The sequence below is a fragment of the Nomascus leucogenys genome, chromosome 16 (genome assembly GCF_006542625.1).
Source record: "Nomascus leucogenys isolate Asia chromosome 16, Asia_NLE_v1, whole genome shotgun sequence".
NCBI lineage: Eukaryota > Metazoa > Chordata > Mammalia > Primates > Hylobatidae > Nomascus > Nomascus leucogenys.
Genome location: NC_044396.1, coordinates 18,604,987 through 18,632,528, shown reverse-complemented (window position 1 = coordinate 18,632,528; position 27,542 = coordinate 18,604,987). Strand labels below are relative to the sequence as shown.

At 37.4% G+C, this 27,542-nt stretch overlaps 2 pseudogenes; both read right to left on the bottom strand.

Moving 5' to 3' along the window:
- Nucleotides 1-11,556: 11,556 nt before the first annotated feature.
- Nucleotides 11,557-13,554, bottom strand: LOC100588732 (annotated as a pseudogene).
- An 11,485-nt stretch (nt 13,555-25,039) lies between these two features.
- LOC115830703 lies at nt 25,040-27,282 on the bottom strand (annotated as a pseudogene).
- Between the last annotated feature and the right edge of the window lie 260 nt (nt 27,283-27,542).

The following is a 27,542-nucleotide window of genomic DNA, read 5'->3' as shown; positions in this document are numbered from 1 at the left end:
TACAAAATCAATGTACAAAAATCACAAGCATTCTTGTACACCAATCACAGACAAACAGAGAGCCAAATCATGAGTGAACTCCCATTCACAATAGCTTCAAAGAGAATAAAATACCTAGGAATCCAACTTACAAGGTACGTGAAGGACCTCTTCAAGGAGAACTACAAACCACTGCTCAATGAAATAAAAGAGGATACAAACAAATGGAAGAACACTCCATGCTCATGGGTTGGAAGAATCAATATCATGAAAATGGCCATACTGCCCAAGGTAATTTATAGAGTCAATGTCATCCCCATCAAGCTACCAATGACTTTCTTCACAGAATTGGAAAAAACTACTTTGAAGTTCATATGAAACCAAAAAAGAGCCCGCATCGCCAAGCCAATCCTAAGCCAAAAGAACAGAGCTGGAGGCATCACGCTACCTGACTTCAAACTATACTACAAGGCTACAGTAACCAAAACAGCATGGTACTGCAACCACAACAGAGACACAGATCAATGGAACAGAACAGAGCCCTCAGAAATGATGACACATATCTACAACTATCTGATCTTTGACAAACCTGACAAAAACAAGAAATGGGGAAAGGATTCCCTATTTAACAAATGGTGCTGGGAAAACTGGCTAGCCATATGTAGAAAGCTGAAACTGGATCCCTTCCTTACACCTTATACAAAAATTAATTCAAGATGGATTAAAGACTTAAGTGTTAGACCTAAAACCATTAAAATCCTAAAAGAAAACCTAGGCAATACGATTCAGGACATAGGCATGGGCAAGGACTTCATGTCTAAAACACCAAAAGCAATGGCAACAAATGCCAAAATTGATAAATGGGATCTAATTAAACTAAAGAGCTTCTGCACAGCAAAAGAAACTACCATCAGAGTGAACAGGCAACCTACAGAATGGGAGAAAATTTTTGCAACCTACTCATCTGACAAAGGGCTAATATCCAGAATCTACAATGAACTCAAACAAATTCACAAGAAAAAAACAAACAACCCCATCAAAAAGTGGGCGAACGACACGAACAGACACTTCTCAAAAGAAGACATTTATGCAGCCAAAAAACACATGAAAAAATGCTCATCATCACTGGCCATCAGAGAAATGCAAATCAAAACCACAGTGAGATACCATCTCACACCAGTTAGAATGGCCATCATTAAAAAGTCAGGAAACAACAGGTGCTGGAGAGGATGTGGAGAAATAGGAACACTTTTACACTGTTGGTGGGACTGTAAACTAGTTCAACCATTGTGGAAGTCAGTGTGGCGATTCCTCAGGGATCTAGAACTAGAAATACCATTTGACCCAGCCATCCCATTACTGGGTATATACCCAAAGGACTATAAATCATGCTGCTATAAAGACACATGCACACGTATGTTTATTGCGGCACTATTCACAATAGCAAAGAGTTAGAACCAACCCAAATGTCCAACAATGACAGACTGGATTAAGAAAATGTGGCACATATACACCATGGAATACTATGCAGCCATAAAAAATGATGAGTTCGTGTCCTTTGTAGGGACATGGATGAAACTGGAAAACATCATTCTCAGTAAACTATCGCAAGGACAGAAAACCAAACACCCCATGTTCTCACTCATAGGTGGGAATTGAACAATGAGAACTCATGGACACAGGAAGGGGAACATCACACTCTGGGGACTGTTGTGGGGTGGGGGGATGGGGGAGGGACAGCTTTAGGAGATATACCTAATGCTAAATGACGAGTTAATGGGTGCAGCAAAACAACATGGCACATGGATACATATGTAACAAACCTGCACATTGTGCACATGTACCCTAAAACCTAAAGTATAATAATAAAAATAAATAAAAAATAAATAAATAAATAAATAAAAAGAATACTTCCATCACACACACAGAAAAAAAAAAGACAAGAATTTCATCAGGCTTCTGGTCTCTTTCTCTGTATAAACCACTTGAATGAATGGTAAAAGTCACTGTTTGTCCCTTCTACAATGTTTTGATTAATAGGAAAAAGGATTTGTACGAGTCATCTTTTTGTCTTTCTGTGTCATTCTGTACCACAAGATAGAACACAGGCCTATAACCCTTATAAGTCTGCTGTTTCAGCCAGCCCTAAAGACTGCTCAGCTACAAACTTTGCTGAGGTCCCTGAAACAAAAACCAAATGAGGTTTCTCTTTCATGTTGTGTCTTAAAAGCTTGACTTTGTGACCATGTGGGGGTACTCTCTCTTGGTCTACACAATCCAGAGGGTGGGAATTTGGGGGTTCTTGTCATGGTTAGCTTTACGATTTCTCTTGAGCAGTTAAAATCCTTTGCAAGCTCAAAATCACCACCACAGACTCCTTCTGGGAAAAGACAATTGCCCCATGCTGTAGCTCAGTAGCTAAGGCTTTGCCTTTTCACAGTGGTGGCCTGGGTTCAACTCCAAGCTTAGGAAGTGAGTCACTTCTGATTTAATACCTGTAGGACTTTTTCCATTTATTAATTATTTTTCCCTTCATGGACAGCTTCTTGATTTCCTATCTTGAATTTTCTTTTTTCTGAGTGACCATTGGGGTGATTCTGTATCTTGTAAAAACCACTTACTATCTCTTTGAAAACACCTCATGCATCCATGGTTAAGTCATAGCCTTAGTTGAGGATTATTGATTTCACCTGGGAGGTTACCTTTAGTAAAAAATTCAAAAGCCAGAAATATTGGCTGTTTGTCTCAGCCAAAATCTGGTAATAAAAAAATAAAATTGATTTTTTTTTAATTATACTTTAGGTTTTAGGGTACATGTGCACAATGTGCAGGTTTGTTACATATGTATCCATGTGCCATGTTGATTTCCTGCACCCATTAACTCGTCATTTAGCATTAGGTATATCTCCTAATGCTGTCCCTCCCCCCTCCCCCAACCCCACAACAGTCCCCGGAGTGTGATGTTCCCCTTCCTGTGTCCATGAGTTCTCATTGTTCAATTCCCACCTATGAGTGAGAACATGCAGTGTTTGGTTTTTTGTCCTTGCGATAGTTTACTGAGATGATGTTTTCCAGTTTCATCCATGTCCCTACAAAGGACATGAACTAATCATTTTTTATGGCTGCATAGTATTCTATGGTGTATATGTGCCACATTTTCTTAATCCAGTCTATCGTTGTTGGACATTTGGGTTGGTTCCAACTCTTTGCTATTGTGAATAGTGCCGCAATAAACATACATGTGCATGTGTCTTTATAGCAGCATGATTTATAGTCCTTTGGGTATATACCCAGTAATGGGATGGCTGGGTCAAATGGTATTTCTAGTTCTAGATCCCTGAGGAATCACCACACTGACTTCCACAATGGTTGAACTAGGTTACAGTCCCACCAACAGTGTAAAAGTGTTCCTATTTCTCCACATCCTCTCCAGCACCTGTTGTTTCCTGATTTTTTTAATGATGGCCATTCTAACTGGTGTGAGATGGTATCTCACTGTGGTTTTGATTTGCATTTCTCTGATGGCCAATAAAATTGATTTTTTAAGAGTTTTAATAAAAAATTTACTTAATTAAGGCTGATATTTGGGCTATATGTATACAGATATTGTTTTAAAGCCCCTGCTCTCCCTCTGTAAAAGACATTTTAGTCAACAGAATTCTGTCTGATTCTCCTCTTACCCTTGTCTATTCCTACTTCCTCTTGTATCTAAACTTTTTTACTCTTAGGGGGCCAGAAATTACTTTGCATTATAAGAAAATTTTAACCTTGATGTATAATAGCTAGATAAGAGATAAATTTTTAAGTAGTTGATGGCAGTTGCTTACTGTGAATAATTATTACTACAGAATAATATTCCTTTCTTTGTGTGTTTAAATAAAAATAGTGTGCTCTTAGACACCTAAAATATATGGAACAGATGGCTAAATATGGAATGGGCTGACCGGCTTGAGTTGCCCACCAGCCTCAGGGGGATGTCCTTGCAGGGAACTGCACAATAAAACTGTGACACTGTCTGGTCCTATAGTGTTCCCTTCTTTCGGGGGATCCAAGTTTCAGTGAAAAAATGGGATGCTTGATTTGGGGGGATCTGTTCTCTCTTCTTGTTGTGCCCACCAATTAGGCCCTAAAAACTGCATGCTTTATTTCCCGTTTCTTAAAAGGCTCTACCCTAAAGCCAGTAGTCCAATTAATTTACAACTTTAAAGAACTCTCCATATGTAAGAGTGTCTTATTTTTCTGCCTATCTTAACTCAACTTTTCCTTACACAATTTTTCTTCAGTTTGAGTTAATATGAATTATCTATCTTGTTTCATCAAGAATTACTCCTTTAGAAATGCAAATTTTGAGTTGTCTAGCTGACAATTGTTTAGAGCAGGGAACAAGTAATCAGAGACTAATGGTCTAAAATGGGGAAGACAAACTTAAAGGCTGACAAATGAAAAATCTTCTATCTCAACATTTTCTGTTTTGTGTGTGTGATGTTTCACTACCAAATTATATAAGGGAACTCTTATTAGTTGGCCTAAAGATAAATAAGTGCTTAAATAAAATATTTTTTCAGAAAAATAGAAACTTTAATGCCTTTTAGTTCATGTGACTCTAATAATCTTTGGTAAATAAAAATTATTTTAATATTATTAATAAAATAACAGTCTTCAAAATTTAGACATTAGGTCTGAATTAGGCAAGGCAGATACTGCCTTGCTAGATGCTTTAAGGTTATAAACTGCTGCTATGACATTTTATTATTGTTCAACTTGCCTGCTTTACAGCCATTAGATTCTAGTAAGGCCTGGGGACATACCTAGCTATGCTGGAAAGAATCAGACATTCATTTGCAGTTCTGTCTCATGTCCTAGGCTCTGCACCTGGTACATAATTAAAATTGCTTACACTAAAAATAAGTTATGTGTTTTTGATAATGACATAGAAATGTAGTTTTTATATGATAACTTTCTCCAGTTTAGAGAGCTTAAAAATTGTTTTAAGTCAAAAAAAAATTAAGATTTAAGCAAGCTATAGAAAATTTGTGAAATATTTACCTTATTTTAAAAATACTGTGTGTGAGCAAGTTGGCTATAATTAAAAGGGTATTATTTAGTTTTTCCATCAATTGAACATTAAAATAAAATCACACTGATTCAGAGCTAGAATGTAAGCCCAAGTGTTGAATAAACAGGGTTTTCTTGGAACATTGATCTGTTCTTTATCAGAAAATTATAAAGGGTTATGACAGGTTTATGAAAACCTTACCTATGGTCAAACAATTAAGACTGGATACATTTGTTTATATAGTTTTATTAAGAATTGGGTTTAACACTAATATAATTGTACACTAATGCAAAGGTGAAATTTGGCTCCTTTTGAACAAGATTTTCATGTAATATTGAGAGATAATAAATTTTGTTTGCTTTTTGAATAAACTACAAGGGAGAGAGAAAAGACAGGTTAAGTTGGCCCCATGCTCTCTTTATTGAGTCTTGTTTGTAAAACTGAGTCTCCCCTCTACCAATTAATAAAGTTTTTGCCTTTTTGAAATTTTTATGTTATCATTTTGGCAAAATAAGTGACTTATGATGGTGGGATTCCATTTTGTGACATCAAGTGTTTTAAAACTTTGACATCAAGTGTTTTAAAACAAGCTTTCCAAAATCAGATTTTTAATTGTCTTTTTTTGTTTTAATAATCTTTTAAGTATTAGGGTCTCTGAAGTCCAAGAGACATACTCAGTTTATTTATTTATTTTATTTTTATTTTTTTTTTTTGAAACGGAGTCTCGCTCTGTCGCCCAGCCTGGAGTGCAGTGGCGCAATCCCGGCTCACTGCAAGCTCTGCCTCCCGGGTTCACGCCATTCTCCTGCCTCAGCCTCTCCGAGTAGCTGGGACTACAGGTGCCCGCCACCACGCCCGGCTAATTTTTTGTATTTTTAGTAGAGACGGGGTTTCACCGTGGTCTCGATCTCCTGACCTCGTGATCCGCCCGCCTCGGCCTCCCAAAGTGCTGGGATTACAAGCGTGAGCCACCGCGCCAGACCTAGTTTATTTAAAATTATATAGGAAGTATTCTCAAATGTAAAATCATGTTTAACTTTCTTTGGGTTATATTCATATAAATGTATTAATTTCATATTTTCTAAAATTGTATAATATTCCTATTAGTCTGATATGTCTCAGTATATGTTATCAGTAGTAATTATGATCGTTATCTTAAATTGTTGTGTGCCACAGAGATGACCAGATTTCCTTGTTGGTTGCATCTTTAACCACGGATAGATGACCTAAGATTTTGTCATCCACAAATAATTACTGTCTTATTTTGATCTTTTTCAAAAGGTAGTTTATAATCAGCTATAAGACTATGAAAAGTGCTCTTGAATACTGGTCTCGGACAACTTTGCCAATTGTGCCTTTATAATAGAGAGAAAAGAAAATACTCGAAGATTCTCATGGAGAGCTGATGTGTACATGAGGACTGCTGGCTCAGTATTAGGCAGAACAGGAGATAATTACAGGGACTGAACTAATAAATACCAAAATAATCTTTTCATGATTTTTGTTTAAAATGTTGCTAATTCTTTTATCGTTTGTAGTCCAGAAAAACCTATTTTTCTTTTAATCTATTTACAGCTTTTAGCTATTGGGTAAACTACACTCCTATGAGCAAAATTTGGAGTATATTTCTTTCTTTTTACCTGATTTCTTCAGAATTTGGAAACTATGAATATTCTTAACTATGGCAACATAGTTATTTGCATACATACAATAAATATCTGGGGTTTTATGTAACAGGACACAATTGAAAACATTGATTATTTTACCACGGCTTTGACTAGAATGGTATGCCCCCAAATATAAACAGACTTCTTTAAGGAATCCAGGTTGACTTACAGAGCTGATAAAAGCTCCTTGGGAAAACGGCCTCATACTTTGTCTACACAGTCCCTGTACAGGCTTCCTGACTTAACTTTGGTAAGTAAAGAATGTCACTTTCTCACAGGTCCAGGGGCCCCAAGTTACGTTGGGACCTGGAGAGGAGAGGAATTCATTCAATTCATACAAGTATTTGCAGGCACAAATAAATCCATTGCTGGAACAAGGCTCTAAAAAGTCTACGATGAGGTTCCTTATGAAAAAACATTCCAGCAAAGCCAATTTAAAAAGTATCTATGTGGGGCTGGGCACAATGGCTCACTCCTGTAGTCCCAGCACTTTGGGAGGCCGAGGTGGTTGGATAACCTGAGGTCAGGAGTTCGAGACCAGCCTGACCAATATGGTGAAACCCCCATCTACTAAAAATACAAAAAATTAGCCAAGTGTGGTGGCAGGCAGCTGTAATCCCAGCTACTCAGGAGGCTGACACTGGAGAACTGCGTGCATCTGGGAAGCGAAGGTTGCAGTGAGCAGAGATCGCGCCATTGCACTCAGGCCTGGGAGACAGAGCGAGACTCCATCTCAAAAAAAAAAAAAAAAAAAAAAAAAGCCTGTGTGGCAAATAATTATTCTTGCTGTACTTTATGCATATAATCAGGCCAAGTATAATAAGACTAAAGCTTATTTCACAAATAACTTTGTCCTACTATGATTTGTCCATAATAAAAATGAAGACTGGAGAGAGAAAAATTATTGCTACAAAAAATAACTAGAGTACACCTGTTGATAGATTCTAGTCTTGTCTATTGTTTTTGAGTTTTTATTATTTTCTGCAATTTGGACTGAATCCTGAATATTTTCTGGGCTACAAGTCCTCAAATTAATATTTTCAAATTTTTCTTCCATTTTTCTGACTTGGACTAAATAAAATGGCTACTAACTTCTTCCTGAAGCCCTGCAAACTTGCTTGTGGTGCAGGCAAAAAAAAAAATCGTCAGACTGCTACTTCCATCCTCCTCTATAACTAAATATCCTTTGAGTCTAACATCTGGATAAATTGTACCCAACATTAACCTTTATTTTTTTCTGTTTCTATGGAAATGCCTCTTATTAAAAATCCATTTGCTTTCATCACATATAAGGCCTAGCTCATCTGCAATGCCGCCTCCTGAAATGGGAAACAGCTGTTTAACTGCACTGAACTATTCTCAGGACTAGGAAACTGACTCAAAGGATATGGGATGGTATATTTGATTTTGTTCTTTCTTGTTTATACCAATTTGTCTAACAACCTCTGACCCAAATCTCTCTCACCCAGTGACCACAGGGCTGATTAGTTCTCAGGGCTATTCACCTGGCTCCCTCAAGGCTTCAGATTAATTCTGCAAAGCCTTTTTGAGGCTAGGATTTGTACTCCTTATATTAAGACTCATTATCCTATAGTCTGCTGTTCACATAAATGCTTTACTAAAACTGTGGATGAGAGTACTGATGTCTTTGTCATGCAAGCCTTGGAACCCCAACCAGGCACCTATAAATACATGCAGGCAGCTGAAAGGCAGTTTTACTCCTCTTGTTCTGGGGCCAAATCCTATCCCACTACACCCTGTCAGCAGGAAGAAGTTAGAGCAGTTGTTTGACTTTTCCCATCTCTGTTGCTCACACCTTAAAAATAAGATGTATTGAAACCCCCAAAATGGGGACTGAAACTGTATTTGCAAACATTTTAAGAATTAGGAAAATATCTGACTTCACCAACTTCATCTTGCCATTAATATTCAAGCTGCCCTTAGTCATTGCTGGACATGAGTCACACTAACCTTGGGAATAATTTAGTTTATAATTTAACTAAGACAGCAAAGATAACAGCCCCTCCCCAAAACAAACCCTCTTTTTGCTGGGGACCAGACCACCTTTGTAAAAATAAAAAATCAGCCATAAGATTAGAAATTTTGGCTCAAGAGGTCAAACCAAATGACAATAGCTATAAAATAAAATACACAAATAAAGTTAACCAAGGAGGTGAAAGACCTCTACAAGGCAAACTGCCAAAGACTGATGAAAAATATGAAGATGATACAAACAAATGGAAAGACATCCCATGCTCATGAATCTGAAGGATTAATACTTTTGAAATGACATCTCACTCAAAGAAATCTACAGACTCAATGTGGTCTCTATTAAAATATTAATGACATTCTTCACAGAAAGAGACAAACAAAACACTAAAATTCATATGGAACCACAAAAGACCCCTCATAGTCAAAGCAATCCTAAGCCAAAAGAACAAACCTGGAGACATTACACTACCAGACTCCAAAATAGACAACAAAGCTGTAGGAACCGAAACAGCATAGAGGTGACATAAAAACAAACACATAGAACAAATCCAACAGAATAGAAAACTCAGAAATTAGTCTACACATTATGGCCAACTGATTTTTGAAAAAGGTACCAAAAACACTCATCAGGGAAAGAACAGTCTCTTCAATAAATGGTGTAGGGAAAACTACATACATATGCAAAATATTAAAACTAGATCCTCACCTCTTAACCTTTACAAAGGTCAACTCAAAATGGATCAAAGACTTCAGTGTAAGACCCAAAACTATAAAACTACTAGAAGGAAACATAGGGAAAATGCTTTAGGACATCGGCCTGGGAAAAGATTTTATGAATAAGACCTCAAAAGCACAGGCAACAAAAGCAACAATAAATAAATAAAATTATATCAAACTGAAAACCTCTGCACAGCAAAGGAAACAATCAACAGAGTCAAAAAGCAACCTACAGAATGGGAGAATTTGAAAACTATTCATCTGACAAAAGATTAATACCCAGAATATATAAACATTTAAACATCTCAACAGCAAAAATCAACCCAATTTAAAAATGGGCAGATGATCTGAAACGACATTTGTCAAAAGAAGACATGCAAACAGCTAACAAATATATATAAATTGCATCTCTAATCATCTGGGAAATGCAAATAAAAACTACAGTGAAGCATCATCTCACCACGGTTAGGATGACTATTATCAAAAAGACAAAAAATAACAAGTGCTGGCAAGCATGCAGTGAGAAGGGAACACTTTTACATCTTTGTGAAAATTTAAACTAGTATAACCACTGTGGAGAACAATATGATGGCTCCTAAAACAAAAATGACAACTAGAACTACCATGGGATTTAGCAGTCCCACTACTGTGCATTTATCCAGGGGAGAAGAAATCAGTATATTGAAGAGACACCTGCACCTCCATGTTTATTGCTACAGTATTCACCATAGCCAAGATATGGAATCAACCTAGATGTCTAACAACAGATGAATGGAAAAAGGAAATGCTATATATATATATATATATATATATATATATGCACAATAGAATGTTATTATGCCATAAAAAGGAATTAAATACCATCATTTGTGGCAACATGGATAGAACTGGAGGACATTATGTTAAGTGAAATAAGCCAGGAACGGATAGCTAAACACCATATGTTCTCACTTATGTGTGGAAGCTAAAAAAAGTTGATCTTATAGAAGTAAAAAGTAGAACAGGATACTAGAGGCTGGGAAGGGCAGTGAGAAAGAGGTTATTGGGAGAGATTTGTTAAACAATACAAAATTACAGTCAGATAGGATGAATAAGTTCTAGTGTTTTATAGCACTCCAGGATGACTACAGTTAATAATATATAGTTTCAAACAGCCGGGAGGATATGAAATGTTCCCATCACAAAGAAATGCTAAATGTGTGAGATAATGGTTATCTTAACTATCCTGATCTGATCATTATACATTATATGTATTGAAACATTATTACATACCCCATAAATGTGTAGAATTATTATGTAACAACTTTAAAAATAAAATAAAATTAGAAAAAAGTAAAACGATAACTCTGAACTTTATTCTTTTAGGGATGAGAATTCAATGTAGGATTTAAAAACGTATACAGCGGAAATGTAATTAAATTAACTTGGTGTTAGTTTACAGCAAAGCTTCCCAAATCAATATACAGCAGCGTGTTATTTTGCCTGCAAGGGTTTCAATTGCTTTGAAATAGATATTTCCCCTCAGTCCCCAGAAAGAATAAAACCTTCCAGAAAAGAGGCCTTCAAATATGAGCGGACGTCTTTGTTTATCCCAGTGTGCCTTGCAAGTTTATTTTCTACATGGGGCACGAAGTAAAAATTATTGGGAAGCATAGATTTGCATGATGATGGAAAAGGGAAAGCCTAAAGACAAGGAAAATAGCTAATAAATTAATATACAGTGTGTTTACTGGAGTTGTATGCATTCTCACAAGAGGCATTCTTTCCCTACCAGTTGAATGTTCCTAGAAGGTCACATACCAGTTAAACTCCACCATTTTGTCTTTTAGTGACCATGCTTGAGCCCACTTGCTCAACTCCTGAGATCTTATTAGGAAGCTGCTGAAAACATTTCAGGTGTTATTATCTATCAGGAGACTGCCTTTCCCTGGCACTGGCTGAGACCTATTGTATTGTATTGTATTGTATTGTATTGTATTGTATTGTATTGTACTGTGTTGTATTGTATTTTTGGCAGAGCTAGCTGAGGCTTTATTTGGAAGAAAAAGAATTGTTTCATAGATGGAAGCATGGGCAGGGGGTACCCCAAGCAGTGAACTCCCCTGATGGGTAGGCTGAAGGCTAGGGCTGAGCCCAGTGAAGACCTTAGCCCTCAACCCACCCATGGTGGGAGTGACCGCCAGTGTCTGCCTCAGTTGGGTCTCCTGTTCCCTGTGCTCCACTGAACAAGAGCCTCTGCCACAGGCTGTGGGGCAGCCCAGGATGGGGTAGGCTGAGAAGGGCTGCCATGGCCATTCTCTTGGGCAGGAGACCAGACAACTCAGAGGCCAGCTTCCCATCGTGGGTCTCAATCTTCTTCACAACCATAGCCCTAGAGGAGCTGGTACTCCTGAAGAAGCGGGAGCCTATGCCAGAGCCAAAGCTGGAGCCCAGGCCATAGCTAAGGCCAGGGCTTGTGAGGCCTCTGTAGGCCAAGTTCAGCCCACCTGAGCAGACACCGGTGATCTTCGTATGGATACTCATGTTCTGCATCCCAGACTCCAGCTGGCTCACCTCTCCCTCCAGCAGCTTCCTGTAGGTGGTGATCTCAATGTCCAGGGCCAGCTTGACATTCATCAGCCCCTGGTACTCATGCAGCTGTGTGCCATGTCCTGCTTGGCTCACTGCAGGATGGCCTCCAGCTCCAACAGCTTGGTGGCCTTAACAGCCAGCTCCCCATGCTGCTTGGCATCCATGACGACAGTTTCCAGGGAAGCCCCTTGGCCTTTGAGGCCCTCAGTCTCAGCCTGGAGCCCACTGATGTTGATACAGGATTTTTCTCGGCCACTTTGCCAATCAGAGACCTCTGGCTGGTGATGCCCCTGCTCAGGCATGGGCTCACCACAGGAGACAGACACCCTGTCTACTCGGCCAACCAGGCCATGCCTGGCTTGCATGCTGGCATGGATCCCATGGCCATTGAGACTGTGCACTCAGCCCCTGGCAGGAAAGGGTGTATGAGCAAGAATGCAGGGTCTGGCCAGCTGCTCCAAGCAGGACTTGCAGCTGGACCAGGTGTGTCACAAACAACTCCTATGGTGGACTCTGGTGTCCAGATGAGGGGAATGCAGTGGCACCCAAACCAGGGTGCCTGTGATCCCCAAACCCTAGATGGGGTGTTACAGCATGCTAATAGCTTCCTCCCATGGCTCTGGAACTGGCTTAAACCTGTCACTGTTTCCCATTGTGTGGGATGGCTGCCCTCCACCAGGAGAGGGCAAAGGGTCACAGTGTTACAGCCTTCTTTCTATGCACATTCAGTGAGTCCCAAATTCTTGTCCCACATCCATGAAGAATGAGGTTACACTGAAAATTGAAAGGTGAGGAGGGTGGAGAAGAGTTTTATTAAGTGACAAAACAGCTCTTAGTGGAGAGGGTATGCAGGGTGGTCCCCCACCAGAAGTCAGGTGGTCTCTCTCCCAGTGGGGCTGGGTAGAGAGCTTTTATGAGCTCAGAATGGGGGAGTGCATGCTGATTGGTTTGTAAGTGTGCAAAAAATGCTAAAACAAAAGCAACACTCAAAGGTGGGTACAACAGTGTAAAAAACCAATTAGGGAAGAGTAGCTATATGTAAAATAGGTGAAGGGTAGGGATCAAACAGAGGAAAGCATGCCAAATGGGAAAAGGTTCTCAATCTGGTCTGCAGATTTTCCAGGGACTTGTAGCTAGGCTTTAAACTGTCTTCAGCTTGAAACTCGGGTTTTACCAGGGACCAGCTCCTGTAATCCTAGGATTTATCTGCCTCCTGCCACTAACAATGTTACAGCTCATCTCAGCGACGTCCATCTTTGTGTGACACAGCTCATCCCCATGCTTCTCAGCCAGCATCTGCAGCTCCTCATACTTGATCTGGTACATGCGCTCAGCCTTGGCCAGGCTGTGGTTGGTAATCTCCTCATACTGGGTCTTGACCTCAGCAATGATGCTGTCCATTTCCAGGGAGTGGCTGTTGTCCATAGACAGGACCACAGATGTGTATGAGATCTGGGAATGCAGCTCACAGATATCCTCTTTATACATCTGCCTGAGGAAGTTGATCTCATCAGTCAGCCCTTCCAGGAGAGATTCTAGCTCTACCTTGTTTATGCAAGTTTCATTTGACATCCTTCTTGATGAGGACAAATACATTCTAAATCTCTGTCTGTTTATTGATGTCACCCTCATACTTATTATTCAAGTCCTTCAGCAGCCCCTGCATGTTGCCAAGCTCTGTCTCCAGCTTCAGCTTCTCCTGGCCCAGAGTGTCCCACTGCCTCCAAAGGTTGTTGACGTGGCTCTCAAGCATGTCGTCCATGTTGCTCTGGGCTGTCTTCTGCTGCTGCAGGAGGCTCCACTGGTCTTCAGCATCTTCTGCTGCTGCTCCAGCAGTATATCTTGTCGATGAAGAAGGCAAACTTGTTGAGGGTGTTGATCTGCCCCTTCTCCAGGGTGTACGTGGCCTCGATGTTGGAGTCCACCTTTGGCTTAAGGGGGCTCAGTAGGCTCTGGTTCACCATGATGGCTATGATGCCCCCCATATCACTGGCCCCACCATAGTCTCCATCCAGACCCATGCCAGTTCCCTGCCCACCCTAGAAGCTGCTGTTACTACCCATTCGGGAGAAGTTCAAGGAGTTGTTCCAGGCCCACACATGTAGGAGTAGCTGCTGAAAACCTGGGGGCCAGAGATGGACACCTTGCAGGACTTCTAGGTCACCCTGATGGACATGGTGAAGGCAAGAGTGGAGGCAGGCAGGTCAAACCAAGTGGAAATTTGAGGAGTGCAGAATCTGCTTCTAGGTACAATTATTATCTTAGAGAGACAGTTAGCAACCACCTGATGGTCGCCTGACATTCCTGGTTTTGTGGTGGGGGGGCCTCTCCTGCCCTGCTCATGTCTGACTAGCTGCCTACTGTTACAGAATGCCTAACCCAGCAATGCAAAATGCAAACACATTGTCCTGTAGACCTGGTAACATAAGAACTTAAAATAGAGAAGAAAATTCTATAGTGAGCACAAAGATATCATATGTATATATCCCTTATGTTAAAATATGACTCTGAAAATAGGTATTCCTAACAGCACTGACCAGATGGCCCTGCTCAAATGCAAGTTGCCAATCTGAACCACATGAAATACCAATGCAATGTGAAAGCCATTTATTAGCAATGCAAATGTCAAGCTACCTGTGATTTTCCCAAAAGCAGGATAAACAAAATAAATGAGCCATTAAGAGGCACAGGTGAGATACTCAGGCTTCAAGAACCCTGCTTTGATTACTTTGAAAGGCAGAGAAAGGCAGCATAACAAGTTTCCACTTGAGCAGAGTGTGTTTATTCAGCTTGATGCAAGTCAGAGGAAATAGCCCTAATAGTTTTGAATTGCTATAAAAGGTTGTATGCACTTGTCAGATTTATGCATTTAGGCCATAAAAGCAAAAGAGTCTTACAGAGGCATTTTCTTAATTAAGCAATTCAGGTATAAATTCAAAGACAGAGAAGAAATGCAAGCTTCACATACACCAGAGCATGTGTCCAAAATGACCTTTATCTTACTTTTACCCTAAGATTTCCTTTTCATCCTTCAACACTAGCTCAAATATTTCTGCCTCAAGTGAAGTGTCTCCTGAACCCCTCTACCCATCATTTCTGCCAGCTAATGACTTCCAGCAACTTGTACATCCCTCCAATGGAACACTTTGCTTTATAATTATTTATTTAACTTCCTCTTCTTGTGTTCTGTGATGTCTTCAAAAGCAAAGATTGTATACTATTTATGTCTCCAAACCTCAGAAGCTTTCACAGAAAAGATTCTAACAATGTATATTCACAACCAAAATCAAGAAAAAGAGATGATCCCTAATAGTTCAGTTTGCTAGATTTTTGTTGAGCTCATAGTGATGCTTATAAATTTGACAGTAGAATACTAGATAAGTATTTTAAAGCGTAATTGTACGAAGAGGGTAAAATCATGACTCTCATGGGGATAGAAATTGAGCACTATTAAATATTTTATTTAACTATAAATTAGAGAATCAGGCAGATGTCACAACTTTTCAATGGAGAGGTAAAACAAGAATAAATGTGTACAGAGTAAACTTTCCTCAGTAAAGAAATGTTGAACTTAAATGATAAACCAATGCAACTGGCTTTTTTTTCATGGGAGGAGAATGGAGGAAAGTCAATTGAACCTCCCCACCAGACATAATTCATTTGCATTTCTAGGAACATAAATTATTTTGCATTGGTATCAGTTACCTACAATTTGCAAAGTTATAAAATACTGCAAAGGCTAGACATAGATAACCTGGAAGTGCATTGCAATGAGTTTAATATTTGTGTACCTCCAAAATTCATATGTTGAAAGCCTAACCCCAAGGTAATGGTATTTGAATGTAGAACCTTTGGGAAATAATTAGGTCATGAGAGTGGAGTCCCCATTAATCAGATTAGTGCCTTTATAAAAGGGATCCCAAAGAGCTCTTTCTACCATGTGAAGATACAAGAAGTCAGCCATCTACAACTAACAAAAGAGCTCTCCACAGAAACCTACATTACTGGCACCATGATCTTGGACTTCTAGCCTCCAGAACTGTGAAAAAATAAATTTCACTTGTTTGCAAGCCACTCTGTTTATGGTATCTTGTTATAGCAGTCCAAGCTGGTAAGACAAATCTGCTCTAATCTAAATAATGCATTGTTTTTCATAGGAGACATCCAATAATCTTTTTTATTTAGTCCAAATTTTCTTACATTGTGTCATCTTAAAGGTAGAGCGTGAGATTCTATGTTCTTTCATTGAAAGGTCAACGTATGATCAAAAGTTGTTTTTGTCCATTTGTAAGACAATATTTCCAAACTCCTCTCAACATGTTGTTATATCATTAGCCCTTCCATAGTAATGAACCAATAACAACAAAAACTAACATTTGGGAAATTACTTTTTGCCAAGTAGTGTGAAGAGTGCTTTATCTAAAAAAATTTTTTAATCCTCATGCCAACCTGATGAAGTAAAAATTTCATTATACTCATTTAATAGAATAGAAAAGAGCATTAACAAAGCCTCTAAATCACACAACCTGCATGTGACAGACATGAATTCTAAGCAGAAATCTCTATCTCTGCTGTCTAATATGGTAGCCAATAGTCACATGGGGCTATTGGGACTTGAAATGTGGCCAGCTCAAATTCTGATGTTCTGTAGGTAAAACCAGGCAATACATTTTTAAGACTTAGTACCATAAAAATATTTTGAAATTATAATGGTTTGGATGATTGAGTTAAACAAAATATATCATTAACTTTACCATCTGTTTCTTTTTACCTTTTAAAATGTGGCTACTAGAACATTTTAAATCACCTATGTGGCTCACATTATATTTGTATTGACTAGCCTACTCTCTTACTGGCAGACTTGAAGGACAGAAAGTTGCCAACAAAAATCAAACAAGCTCTCTTTTTAAAAAATGATATGATTAAAATGTTTATGATATCAAAATATCCATCACTATTGTAGTGGACACACATAATTAGCAGAGAATTTTCTGCATAACTTAAAGAATATTTTAATAGATTCACCCTCATACAAGAAGAGACAATACCACACTTAGTGATTCTTAAATGTCAGTGGTGTTTTTAACACCAACGATGGTAGTCTAGGGTATGGAGTCATCATGACAGGGAGTAAAGCAGTACCCATACCTGATTTCAGGAGGCCTAGCTTCACGTCTCAGTTCCACACTGACTTTAGCCGGTAACTACATGAGTTGCAGTTTTCTTATCTGTAAAAGGAAGACATTTAACCTTGAGATCCCTTCCAGCTGAAGAAGCTCTGTGAACATAATGATCTTCACCTGGTACCTTCTTCAAGATGATTTAGAACAGCTGTTCTCAGACTTGAGGCTTGGAGGGTCATTATGCCACAGATTGCTGGGCCCTACCTCCAGGGTTTCTGATTCAGTGGGTCTGGGGCAGAGCTGAGAATTTGCATTTCTAGTAAGTCCTTGGGATGTTGATGCTGCTGGTCTGGGGAACACATTTGGAGGATCACTGACTTAATACAACATCACAGAGCCTCTCACAGGAGGAGTCATAAGGGCTGCAGTAAGGGCAAAGTAGACTTCATCTACCTCCACTCAAAAGGTGAATTGAGTGTTTGACCTTTTTCAAGCCCTTTTATTGAGGATGATTCAAAGTTTTACATTCTCATCCGAAAAGGGGAGAGTTTAGACCAATAATGACTTTAATGATTTTTTTTCCCTGCTGGAATTTTGCCTTAAAAAAATTTTTTTTAAGAATTACACACTCTGAAGGGAAATGTCAGATACCAAGTCGTATTTTTTTTTAATTGGTTGGTATTCTAGTGTAAGCTATGTTGCATTTTTAAATATGGGTGGTGGGCAAAATCTCCACCAACAATGTTATGTAACGGACACACCCACACCTATATTTCTATTGATGATCTAATGTACACTATTTATTTTCAAAGGATATATAATGATAAAAGGAATGCATTTCCCTTTTGCCATTTTAAAATTTTATTTACTTTTACATTATTATAAAGTATGTTTTGTGGTTTTGGGGGTAAAATCAGATTGTTCTAGTTACATTTATAAAATTTAAAAGCTTCCCCTGTTCTCTTAATGTTTCAACATTTTCATTGCTTTGCATCTGGATATTTTTAGGACATAATGTGCAACTTTATGGTTCTATGAGAACACCAGCTGACTGTGCAAATACGTATTAAAGCAGTGGGAATTTGGGCTACCTTGTCCAGACGATGCTGACAGAAGCATTGAACACATGAGATGGCAAATATGATTTTTAAAATAATAATGACAAAAGCATCTACCCAGTTGGAAAAATAATGTAGATTTCTTTATTGCTGTTCTTTATTCTATTTTTGTTTTAATAAGTTCACCTAGATATTAGTGGAAGTGCTGTGGAAATCATGAGCCTTCTGTCTTAATTTCTTTTTTCAAAAAAACTTCAACTTAAATTATCTATTAAAAAAGCTTTGTATTTTTCTGTTAAATTTTTCTTGAGGATTCTAATTAAGCCTCATCTCTGTGAGAAATAAAATTAGTAGATATTAATGGTATTCTTTTACAGATAAAAAAAGTTATAAAGTGTTGGTAAGTATCCTTACATCAAACTTACTGGTTTGAAATTATGAGGAAAATTACAAAGTCAATTACCCAGATGGTGTGATGTAGTCAAAACAATCAACAAGGAATGGTTTTGTTCCTATTCTTTGTCTGATGTTTGGTTTATGTGGATATAATCTATGTCTCTGGCATGATTAATACCATAGCCATTTTAATACTTATTTTTAAGTACAGAGCTTTCATGATTATTGTGCCCTATCCTCATCATTAATAATAGCCATCTGTACTTCCTTTCCTTTAATGAGTGGTGTGATTTTACTTTGTCATCAGTATGTTCTGGGAATAGCACTGTTACTGCTATACTCAGACAGAAAAGTGCCTGAGGTAATTATGGAACCCATCTGAAATTTCAAAATTAAAATATTTTCCTCAAGCCTTGTAATATGCATTTCAAGCACAAGCTCACCACCATTTCTAATAAACATTCAGGAAAGCATTTTTGCCAGATCAATGATTTTTTAAATCTGAAGTGAGTAAAATCAGAAAAAACCATTTGCTCTTCTAACTCTGTTCTTTTAATGGGTACCCCAATTAAAGATAAACTTTATTACTATTTTAAGATGCCCTCTGCTTTTCTTATTAAAATGTAAAGTAAACCTGGATTAAGGAGAAGAATGAACCATACTTTGCTAGATAGTAATACTAATATCAGAGGACTAATGTCTACACATTTTGGTCATGTCTTCATAGTTCTCTAAAGGTTAACTGCTTCTTAATAGTCTGAAATCACTAAAAGCTAAATTTATGTTCTATAGCACCAAATAATAATTTTGAGTCTGTATTTTTCATTTTCTCAAGTTCTTAAATTTATATCATTAAACATAATAATGAAGGCATAAGTAGGCTAAAAAGCTTAGATTACTAACAGAAGCCACCAAAATCAGAACTACACTTTGAAGAACAGCCTATTGGGCTCTTTAATGTAAAGTCTGATAATGTTCAGCCATTCTGACTTGTCAGTCGAAGGGGGTTATAATGTAACTAATCTGATGTCGTATCACACTCTATATCCCAAAGACATTGAACTGATTAGATGTGTTTACTATTATTATTGCTATGTATATTATCATTACACTTCTTAATAAAGACATCAGGTGTCTTTATGATGTGTCCTAGGCATCATAAACTGAGTGTATGATGTGTGTTGGGCAACAGACTATTTCCTATTTGAAGTTAGGCTCTAGAGACTTACATAGAATCGGAGAACAGAATTTGGAATCATGCATCCAGATAATTTAGAGAGCTTATAAAAATTGGCATGGTGTAATTCTAGTGTTTTATAGACAAAATCTATATTTCTGATTATGATTAGTATTGCAGTCTTTATTACTCATTTTAAATGTTCCTATCTCCCATGATAATATTCTATGATTCTGATTTGATAGGTCTGGCGTGGGGCCAAAGAGTTTATGGTTTCGAAAGCTCATCAGGTGATTCTGCTGTGCAGTCAATTTGTGAATGCTTTAATCATACAGGTGGGGATATTAAAGACCAGAAGATAAAGTGACTTAACCTCTTAGGGTTAAGAGGCAATTTACTTCCTCAGAAGTTGGCAATTTACTTCCTTGGAACTTCAAGATTTCTCAGACTTCAATATTTAAATAGAAATATTTTTAAGAAAGGTTGTGTCAAATAAAAGACAGTAAGATTAAGAAATTGGATATGTAACTAGAAAGAGCTGAGATTCCCAGGGTAACAATGATAATAAGGAAATTAAATTTATTTTCACTTTTATCATTACCTTGGAAAGTGCCAATGGCCCAGGAGATAAGTAGAGAAAGGAGTGCTTGCCCGATTGTAACAGTACAAAGATAAGAATAGGGATAATGTGGCCGGGCATGGTGGCTCACACCTGTAATCCCAGCACTTTGGGAGGCCAAGGCGGGTGGATCACTTGAGATCAGGAGTTCAAGACTAGCCTGGCCAACATGGCGAAATCCCATCTCTACTAAAAATGCAAAAATTAGCAGGGCATGGTGGCAGGCGCCTGTAACCCCAGCTACTTGAGAGGCTGAGACTGGAGAATCACTTGAATCTGGGAGGCAGAGATTACAGTGAGCCGAAATTGCACCACTGTACTCCAGCCTGAGCAACAGAGCGAGGCTCCGTCTCAAAAAGAATAGGGATAAAGTAACTGAAGCTCTGAAAGTCTCAGCGACTTTCCCCAAATTACACAACTTTGTATCAGAGTTGTGGCCTAAACTCCAAGTCAGGACACCAAACCCCATATTCTGTCTGATGTTCAGTGTCCCATGATGGTCTAATTTCTCGTTTTACCCCAGGCTGACCTCTCTAGGGCAGAACATATGTTTCAGGAAAACCAAATTTTTAAATAGCACAATCAGTACCTGGAACAAATCCTAACATATAATAAGTACTCAAAATATATACATATTTGCAAAAATAGTCCATAGTAGTTACAATTTTCCTATAATGTGTTAAGCTCAGATTCTTTTTCTGCTTATACCTTCTTTTCTTCAATTAACTCTACTTTAAAATTGTAACTCTGTTTTTGACAGCTTTATTTAACATGTGCGTATTTTGTTTAAAAGCAATCCTAATTTAGAAAACTAACAGTAGGCTAAACATAAGAATAAAAGAATAAAATGTTCTTTCTTGTATTTTTTGTATTTTTTTTTTTTTGGCAGCATACACAAGGTAATAGCAATAACAGAGCAGAATTTCTGAAAAACCTCATGGAACTTCTTAGAATCTTTAGCCTTACATTCAATCCCTCCTCAGTCTGTCCCAGTGATGGTTGGTTTGTTTGTTTGTTTTTCAAATTCCTTTATCAATGTTCTTCTCGCACCTATGACATTCCCTTCACCAAATAATTGAGTGTCCTCATGTAGTTCCTGGTCTTTATTTTAACAATATTCTTACACATTCTGTTTGTTCTTTGAGTCTTCAGTGTTCAAATGCTATGTCTTTCAAAGCATATTTCAAACATCACTTCCCCCTTCCCCTCAGCGGGAACCATTCTCCTCCTTTTAAAATTTCAACTAACACTTTTATTTGCATGACATTCATAATTTAATTTTGCCCTAAACTATACTTATTTCTGGACATTGTCTCACTTACAGGACAATACTTTGCCCAGCAGTCAATTATTCCATGAATAAATGACTGAATGGAAAATTGACCAGATTTTTTAAGTTTAGAATTCAATTTTAACTGTTTTCATTATTACTAAATATATTAGCACAAGCCCCATTTTTCCATGCCTACCAAAATGAAATTTTTAAGAGACCACTACAAGAAAAATATATACCATTTATGTCACTTTTAATCTACTTTTGATGTGATTGATATGAAGCTCACCAGTACCTATTTATTGTTGAAAACTGCAAAGAAAAAAGTGAGAGATCCTGGCCAGAGCAATCAGGCAAAAGGAAGAAATAAAAGGCATCCAAATAGGAAAAGAGGAAGTCAAACTATGTGTTTGCATATGGTATAATTTTATACCTAACAAAGCTCATAGTCTCTGCCAAAAAGCCTTTAGATCTGATAAACAACTTCAGCGAGGTTTCTGGATACAAATCAGTGTACAAAAATCGGTAGCATTTCTGTACTATAATAAGGTCCCTCCTAAATGCAAAATCAAGAATGTAATCACATTCACAATAGCCACAAAAATAAAATAAAGTAAAATACCTAGAACTACAGCTAACCAGGGAGGTGAAAGATCTCTACAATGAGGATGACAAAAAACTACACAAATAAATCAGAGATGACACAAATGAATGAAAAAACATTCTATGCTCATGAATAGGAATAATCAATATCATCAAATGGCCATACTGCCCAAAGAAATTTACAGATTCAATGCTATTCCTATCAAACTACCAATGACATTCTTCACAAAACTAGAAAAAACTATTTGAGGAGGCATTATGTTACCGGGCTATAAACTAAACCACAAGGCTTCAGTAACCAAAACAGCATGGTACTGGTACAGAAACAGACTCATAGAACAATGGAACAGAATAGACAGCCCAGAAATAATGCTGCACAGTATGACCATCTGATCTTCAACAAAGCTGATCAAAACAATCAATGGAGAAAGTATTTTCAATTCAATAATGGTGTGGGGATAACTGGCTAGCCATATGCAGAAGATTGAAACTGGACCTCTTTCTTACACCATATACAAAAATTAACTCAAGATGGATTAAAGACTTAAATGTAAAAACCAAAACTCTAAAAATCCTGGAAGACAACCTAGGCAATACCATTCTGGACACAGGAATGGGCAAAGATTTTATGCCAAAGATACCAAAAGCAATTGCAAGAAAAGTAAACATTGACAAATGGGATCTAATTAGACTAAAGGGCTTCTGCCCAGCAAAAGAAACTATTAACAAAGCAAACAGACAACCTACAGAATGGGAGAACATTTTCACAAACTTTACCTCTGACAAAGGCCTAATATCCAGCATCTATAAGGAAATTGAACAAATTTACAAGCAAAAAGCAAACAACCCCATTAAAAAGTGGACAAAGCACATGAACAGACACTTTCAAAAGAAGACATATAAGCAGCCAACAAGCATATGAAAAAATGCTCAATATCACTACTCATTAGAGAAATGCAAATCAAAACCACAGTGAGATACCATCTCATACCAGTCAGAATGGCCATTATTTAAAACATCAAAAAATAACAGATGCTGGAGAGGTTGTAGAGAAAAGGGAATGCTTATACAGTGTTGGTGGGAGGGTAAATTAGTTTAAACATTGTGGAAAGCAGTGTGGCAATTCCTCAAAGAGCTAAAAACAGAACTACCATTCAACCCAGCAATCCTGTCACTGGGTATATACCCAGAGTAATATAAATCATTTTACCATAAAGACACATGCATGTTCATCACAGTATGATTCACAATGGCAGACTTGGAATCAATGTCAATGCCCAGCAACGGTAGACCAGATAAAGAAAATATGGCATATATACACCATAGAATACATGCAGCCATAAAAAAGAATGAGATCATGTCCTTTGCAGCAACATGGATGGAACTAGAAACCATCATCCTAGGCAAACTAACCCAGAAACAGAAAGTGAAATACCACATTTTCTCACCTATAAGTGGGAGCTAAACATTGAGTACACATGAACACAAAGAAAATAACAATAGACACCAGGGCCTACATGAGGGTAGAGGGTGGGAGAAGGGTTAGGACAGAAAATCTACCTATCAGGTACTATGCTTAGTGAGGAAATAATACATACACAAATCCCCCATGACTTAAAATTTATCTATAGAACCAACCTGCATATGGATCCCTGAAACGAAAATAAAAGTTTTTTTTTTTAAGTCAGCAATTCTGTTATTTCATTGTGCACCTTAACTCAGTATTTTCTAGTTCCTTTTTTCCCATACTATTATTCTTAATTTATAAAAATGAAAGGAATTCATTTGATATATTACTTTAAGATAAACTGCTTTTAAGAATTACTGTAATGCAATAATCATTCCTTGTTATAATTCTATATTATTTAGATATAATAAAAGTAGCACCAATAACTTTTTTGAAAAATTGAAAAATATTTATTTAAGAAGAGTTAAAAGAAATTCCAAGCTAATTTTGGACATTTTCTACTTTTGATTTTTTTTACTTAGTTCTGTAATTAAAGGGGATATATTTTTTCATTTTTTTGCCCGGCTTTATTGGGGTGTGATTAACAAATAAATATTGTATATATTTCAGGTGTTACAATAATTTGATGACTTCATATACCATACATATACATTGTGAAATGATTACCATGATCAAATTAATGAACACATCCATCACCACACATAGTTAACTATTTTGTATGTGTATTTGTGAGTGTGGTGAGGAAATTTGTTCTCTTAGCAAATTTCAAGCATAGAATACAGTATTACTAACTGTAGTCACCATGCTGTATATAAGACATCCAGAACTTACTCATCTTATAACTGAAAGTTTTCAACCTATAACTGTTATCTCCCCATTCTCTTCATCTCCTGGACCCTGGCAAACACTGTTCTACTCTCTGTTTCTATGAATTTGACTTTTTTGATACCACATCTAAGTGAGATCATATAGTATTTGCCTTTCTTTTTTTGGCTTATTACACTCAGCAAAATATCCTCCAGGTTTATTCCCATAGTCACAGATGGCAGGATTTCCTTCTTTTTTATGGCCAAATAATATTCCACCGTGTGTGTGTGTGTGTGTGTGTGTGTGTGTGTGTGTGTGTGTGTAACCCATATTGTCTTTATCCATTTATCCATCAATGGGCACATATTATTTTCGTATCTTGGCTATTATGAGTAATGCTGCAATGAGCATGAGCAGATATCTCTTCAAGATACTCATTTTATTTTCTTTGGATATATACCGAGAGGAGATATGTTTTTCTAAACTAAATTTATTATTTTGATATTTCCCAATGAATAATAAATGGGATAAACTTATAATTGTCTATATGTCTTTGTCCTAAGTAATCTGCACTGCAAAGAAATAACAGAGAATCTTAACTTTAAATGTAAAAAGGTAATAAGCACATTGGATAACATAGCATTTTAGATCAAGAAACAGACATTAATTCATTTCTGAGAAAAAAATGCTGTGGCTTCACATTTCTGACTTGATAGGGAAATTATTATGCTGTATAGTTGGGATTTAGGGGCCAGTTTTCAGTTAAATTCAGAATCACCAGTGGAGTGGGGTGAGCATCTCTGCATAAATTAGAACAAATCTAGTTGATGTTATGGGATGAAACTACCAGTTATATAACAGATTTCTCCGTAATACTGACATATAGTGAAGAAAATAAATAACAGGCCTGAAACAAGCCAAAATATAATTTTGCTTCTACATATTTATTCTTAAGAAATATTGACAAATGTAAACAACGATTTAGCAATTCAGCAATGCTTATAAACTAAGCAATGTTTACCACAGAGAACTGTAAACAGCCTATGACTCTAACAACAGGGAAATCTTTAAATTATGGCCAGTCCATATAAAAAATGAAGTAGTAGGCAAAATGACATTAAACATCCTAATGGCATAGACAACTGTTCAAGTTTTATTAATTTTAAGATCAGATTCTAAAATGTAGGTTCATGTTTATATATTTTTAAATAAAGGAATTTATGTTTGTTAGCATACAAACTAAACTGTTATAACAAAGAAACCCCAAACACAATGACTGGAACAAGGTAGAGACTATTTTTCACTCCCATAGCAGCCAAGTTGACCAGGGCATGTAGGCAACTGGGCCCCATGATATCCTCCAAAAACCCAGATAGTTCTATCTTGACACCCCACAGTCCTTTAGGTCACAGGCTTTAATTTAATTTTAATTTTGAAATAGAAGTTCACAGATCTGATGAAAGTTATCAACCCTCACCTCAGAAAAATGCACACCCACACATATACTACTACACTGTTTCAGGCTGTGTGTAGAAGTTCGTAGATCCCTAACTAGGGCACCACCCAGACACTGCCTGCAACTGAATGACTAAAGCTATTTCGTCAGCTAACTCACCTAATTCACACCAAAAGAATACCGAATGGGGAGCTGGAAAATGGAATCCCCACCAAGGAAGCCATGTGCCCAGTTAAAACTTGGGAAGGAAGTGGTATTCTATTATTAAAGGGAAGACAGGTATGAGAAGAATGGACCCTGGGAACATTTATCAGTCTCTGCCACAAACATTTTGAAAACAGTGATATCTATATGTCATATATTAACAATATTTATGTCTAGACGATGAAATAGAGTTATTTTTAAATTTTTACTCATTTTATTTTCCAAATTCACTTTATGATATTTAATTTTTTTTATCAATTCTTCTGAATTCCTTAAGATATTTCTCTGCACTCCAGCCTGGGCGACAGAGCGAGACTCCATCTAAAAAAAAGATATCTCTTGTGCAAATTCAAAAGCTAGCAGAAGACAAGAAATAACTAAGATCAGAGCAGAATTGAAAGAGATAGAGACATGAAATACCCGTCAAAAAATCAATGAACCCAGGAGCTGATTTTTTAAAAATATTAACAAAATATATAGACCACTAGGCAGACTAATAGAGAAGAATCAAATAGACGCAATAAAAAATGATAAAGAGGATATCACCACTGATCCCACAGAAATACAAACTACCATCAGAGAATATTATAAACATCTCTATGCAAATAAACTAGAAAATCTAGAAGAAATGGATAAATTTCTGGACACATACATCCTCCCAAGACTAAACCAGGAAAAAGTTGAATCCCTGAAGAGACCGATAACAGGCTCTGAAATTGAGGCAGTAATAAATAGCCTACCAACCAAAAAAGCCCAGGATCAGAGGGATTCACAGCCAAATTCTACCAGAGGTACAAAGAGGAGCTGGTATCATTCCGTCTACAACTATTCCAAACAATAGAAAAACAGGGACTCCGCCAGGCACAGTGGTTCACACCTGTAATCCCAACACTTTGGGAGGCCAAGGCAGGTGGATCACCTGAGGTCAAGAGTTAAAGACCAGCCTGGGCAACATGGTGAAACCCCATCTCTACTAAAAATACAAAAATTAGCTGGGCATGGTGGTGCATGCCTGTAATCTCAGCTACTTGGGAGGCTGAGGCAGGAGAATCACTTGAGCTGGGAAGGTGGAGGTTGCAGTGAGTCAAGATTGTGCCATTGCACTCCAGCCTGGGTGACAGAGCAAGACTCTGTCTCAAAAAAAAAAAAAAAAAAAAAAAAAAAAAAAAAAAAAAAAAAAAAAACAGAGAAAGAAAGACTCCTCCCTAACTCATTTTAAGAGGCCAGCATCATCCTGATACCAAAACTTGGCAGAACACAACAATAACAAAAATTTCAGGCCAATATCCCTGATGAACATCGATGTGAAAATCCTCAATAAAATACTGGCAAACCGAATCCAGCAGCACATCAAAAAGCTTATCCACCACAATGAA